Below are 5,146 nucleotides of genomic sequence, written 5' to 3'. Positions count from 1 at the left end.
TATTATGCTCAAAGTAGTATCCTTGCCCTTTACCTTCTCTGCCACCTTAAATTACTGCAGAAAGCAGTTTTCATTAACTGTGAGTAAATGGTGTTGTTCAAGTTGTTTCTTCTGAGACTCAGGAAAAACTAAATACAAGTCCTTTGAGACATTTTCATCACAGTCCCATGTACATGAGTATTAAGAAAACATTTACTACCTGCTTTCTTTTTATATTAGGCTATATTATGTACTTTATTTTGGATCTTCTGAAAGAGCTCCTAATGAATAAATGAAAGGAAATGTTGCTTATAATATTGCTATGTGCCCAGACATTCCCAGCATTGCATCCTGCTTTTGCAAACACAACTTCTGATTTGAGTCATATTTTAATACTGTCTGCAGCTTGGAAAATATTAAATCAATGAACAGAATTTTTTCCTCTGAAGAATCACTATTAAAAGAAATGTTAGAATTTCAACATCTTTGTCATACAAGAATTGGATGTGCATTTGAAATTGGATGTAAAAAAGTAGATCAGACTGAGTTGAAAAGACAAGAAAGATTTTATTCAAGGTGTTGCACTAGGTAAAAGAGACTGAACTCAACTCTGCTCAGACACAAAGTAGAAGAGCCTTGGAGTCTCGGAGTGATCGAATGGAAAACAGAGGACAATTTAGGAGAGAAAATTGTCAATGTATCTAGATCTTTTGTGTTTGGTTATTGACGATCATGGAAGTTAGGTCCCTACCTTGCCAAGGAGCATGAAAAATAAAGTTGCTTTCTTCCCAATAACCACATTTGCAAAGGATACTTAAATTCTTGAGAAAGACAAAAGACTGAGGGAAGAATTACATCTGAAATGTAAGTAGAAAAAAATTCTAACTTCAGTTTTCTAAAGCAAATGATCTGAAACATGTGAGACCATGTGCCTTTACACAGGCAGAAGCCTCTGTAGAATTCAATCAAACTGATGAAAGTGGTGAAAACATCTTGAAAATTAAAAAACAAACAAACAAAAAAAAAAAAACCTGCTTGCATGCTAGGCATTTTTTTTTTTCTTGAGTTAAATCAATACATTTTAGAAAGTAATAATTAATTGAGTGGGAAATCTCACTCAAAATGCTAAAACATTCTAAGGTAAGATAGAAGAAAATTGTAAGATAGTATAAGGGAAAAATGGTGTCTTCATCAAACCTGGCCTATGCCAGCTCTTTTATTTTTTTCTTCCAGCACTATATTGTTAGAAATATCCATGAAAGCCACAAGGAGCCTCTTCAGTCAACTAGGCCAAAATATCCACAACACTTTTTGTAGAACTAAACACTTTCTAACTCGCCACACTTCTGTCTTAATTAAACCCATTCCTTTAGCCCTGAAAATGTAGCTCCCCCAACCTGCAACCTTCTCCCAATCTGGGAAGAATTATTTCTTTTCAAATCTCGATGATTTGTGCCAAGCATTCATTCTAAAATAGTAGCTCACTTTAGGAATAAGGACATTATTAATTAAGTGCCATGAAAATGACATTGGAATAAATAGGTTTTGGGGAGTGACAAATCTTCATGTGACAAAGACTTTTGGTAGGTATGAGCAAGATCTAAGGAAAACTCAATTGCTTGATATTGAGAGAAAAAAATCAAAAAGGAGCTCTATCCTTAGTTCAAACTCTGTTCCCAAAAGATTGCTAGAAGAAATGTTTTAATTAGCTAATTATTACCCACATTGTGAAAAGCCCTGCTTGTTTGATAGGTCACTGATATAGTTGACTACATCATTTTTTAATTCTGCCTGAGGCTATAGATTAGGAAGTCAATCTGCAGAGAATTAGACCATACAGGATGTGGCTCCATTAGGCTTAAGTTTAAGCTCTATATGTATAAGAGGAAATATTTGAACCAGGATACGTATAAATATGTGGTTCTATACAACTGTAGAATCTTGGCTTCCAAGACAGTTAACAGAACAAGCAATTCAACAAGTTATTTATTGGGGGCTGACTTAGATTTTCTGATCTATCTTCTACATTCTCAGCTAGGGTGACCTTTCAATATTACAAAAATTATGGTGTCACCTTTGTGTAATGAAGTTGTCAGTGGTTGGCAGTTCTTTGGTTGTTTCTTCAACTAGAGGAAGAAAACAACAGGGATAAAATGTGATCTGTGTGAGAATGCAGAAACATAGGTGAAGCATGAGAAGAGTTTTTCTAAATAGTTAAAATAATACATAATTATAATAAAACCACCTAGCATGTTTGCAATATTACATTCACATAAATATTTAGCATGAGGTAGGTTATTTCAAAATTAAATTATTGCTAGATGCTATGGCTTCCTCTGTAATTCTGTAGGAGAATGTATTACAGTACAGTACAAGAAAATGTGAATGGATATACTTGAAAACCATTTACTTGAATGCTATTTTATATATCATCAATAGAGTAAAAAAGAAAACTCAGAATGGAAAAAATATATTCAGATCACAAGATATAGAAAACATCTAAAAGCCAACAACACAAAACCAAATAACCTTGTAAAAATATTCATGGGACTTTAATAGTCATTTATTTAAATTAAATATGCAAATGTATAGTAAGCAAATGGAAACATGCATGGTATTACTAATATAATTAGGAAAATAGAGGCCAAAATTATAATACAGCAACTCATAATCATTAAGATGACTACAATATATATATATATATATATATATATATATATATATATATATTCATGTGTTATGATTGGTGTCTAGATATACCTCCAAAACCTCTTGGGGAGTATGGTAAAGGGACTTTAGAGTTTGCCATTAGTTCATTGTCTAATGCAGAGTTTATGGTTGTGAGTTTTGCAGATGCCCTTAGGGGTGAGTAGCCTGCATAAAATATAATGGAGGGAAAGAGTCTCTCTCTCTCTCTCTCTCTCTCTCTCTCTCTCTCTCTCTCTCTCTCTCTCCCTCCCTCTCTCTCTTTCTCTCTCCCTCTCTTTCTCCCTTTATCCCTTTTGCCCCTTTTTTGCTTTTGTTGCTTTTGCTGTCATCTGTCACTATGAACATTTGCCCCTCATCATGCCATCCAAACTTGGAGCCAGTTAATTATAGACCAAAACCTCTAAAAACTGAGCCAAATAAACCTTCCTTTCCTTAAATTTGGACATTTATTTTTGTCTCAACAATGAGAGAAAAATAACTAAATAATCATACCTATGGGTATAGGTAAAAGAACAAATGCATGTGAAGCTCTAGAGAAACTGGAAGCCTTATGCTAGTTTGCGGGAATATAAAACTGCACTGTTGATGTGGAAGAGTATACCATTCCTCAACATATTAAAATTAAATTATCATGCTTCCAAAATTTCACTTCTGGGTATATACCTAAAAGAATAGAAAGCAAAATGTTGAAGTCATATGAATACCTTTATCTTGATAGGAACATTATTCACAATAGCTGAAACAAATTAGCAACCCAAACATGTTTGGAAAGATGAATTGTTAAGCAAAAAACAGTGAATACTTAACACAGGTAAGGTGAAAATTTTAAAAGAAACTCTTACCATAACAGATACATTGCTGTTTGTTATGATTTATGTCTAGATGTTCCCTTAAAGCCTCAAATGTTCATAGATGTGGCTTTTGGGATGTTATTGGATCATGAGGACACTATACTCAGCAGGTTACTCCACCTATGAGTTTACAGCTGCATGTTCTGTAAGGAGGTGGGATCTGGTCTGAAGCAGGGAGACACGAGGCTGGACTAGAAATATCCATCTCTTCCCTTTGCTCTCTGCTTCCTGGATGCAAGAAGTGGACAACTTTCCTCTGTCAGACCTCTCTCCAATGCTTCTTCTGCTTGGGACAGGACAGTCATAGAAGGACTGAGACTTCTACAAAGTGAACCAAAGTGAATCTCTCCTCATTAAAACTCTAGGTATTGGGCATAATTTCCTTGATATTGGGCATTTTGGCCAAGAAATTGGTAATAACATCATGAATTCCCCTCACGAAACTGCCTCTTAGTTTGGACTCCTTCATTCCATGGATATTGTTACTTTACAGAACAGTTTAAAGTATACATTTAAGATTATTTCTGTGAAATAAAAATTTTATGATGTATCCTTATCCTTATCCACTTTATTCACCCACATATGGCACATTATGACTATCTCTCCTCAAAGTCAAAATGATCCCAAAAGAGAAACATCTTGAACTGATCCAGGACACTGAAATAGCTGTGAAAGCACTGTAAACACTCAGGGAAGAGAACAGTGGAAAAAATGATGGATGACAGTGTTGAAAGTGAGAGAATTTTAAGGGGAATTCAGAGTAATATGTCTTTAATGGCAACAATTTTTTTTTTTTGTCTTTTTCATTTTTATCGGTACTGGGGATCGAACTCACGACCGCCTGCTTGCAAGGAAGGTGCTTAATGGCAACAAATTTTTAAAATTTAATCATTCATTGCATTTTGTGATCATACTTCCTGTGCTCTAATATATATTAACCCTGAGAACATGATGCTAATTTAAATGTTCATTGCAAAATGACAGATATTGTACAATTCCAGTTAAATGAGGTACTTGGAATTGTCAGACTCACAGAAACAGAAAGTAGCATGGTGGTTGCTAGGGCTGGAGTGGTGAATGAAAAATGGGCAATTTTTGTTTAATGGGTATAAAATTTCAGTTTCACATGAATAATTATTCTACAGAAAAATGGTGAGATAGTTGTAAAAGATGCAGCTGAATGACAAGTTTTAAAATAATTAAGATGACAAAATTTTGTGCTTCTAATACTCTTTCAGAATAAAAAGTGTGAATAATCAGGAGCATTATCTACTTACACATGGTTGAAGGAGGTACTAAGGTAGCTTTATTTTGTCAGAAACATCCTTACGAATGACCTCTGCAGAATGAAAATTCAAGTGACTCCTCAGATTGAAAAAGAAGCAAACCCCAGGCAATCTGTATTAGGACACAGAATGATCTTTGTCTTCATCACTGTCTTGTCACGGAAAAAAAACATTCAACACCTACAATTTAAGAATAGAGAAGTTTATTTATCAATTTATTTATTTGCTCTCATGCTTTTTCAATTTTTATTAGTGCATGTTTGTGGTATAAATGGTTACATGACTCATAGGAAGCTGTTGCATATACATCACAAATCTTTA

The sequence above is a fragment of the Cavia porcellus genome, unplaced genomic scaffold (genome assembly GCF_034190915.1).
Source record: "Cavia porcellus strain 051 isolate PalLab524CR breed Dunkin Hartley unplaced genomic scaffold, mCavPor4.1 scaffold_4, whole genome shotgun sequence".
NCBI lineage: Eukaryota > Metazoa > Chordata > Mammalia > Rodentia > Caviidae > Cavia > Cavia porcellus.
Note: the sequence above shows the minus strand (reverse complement) of the source record.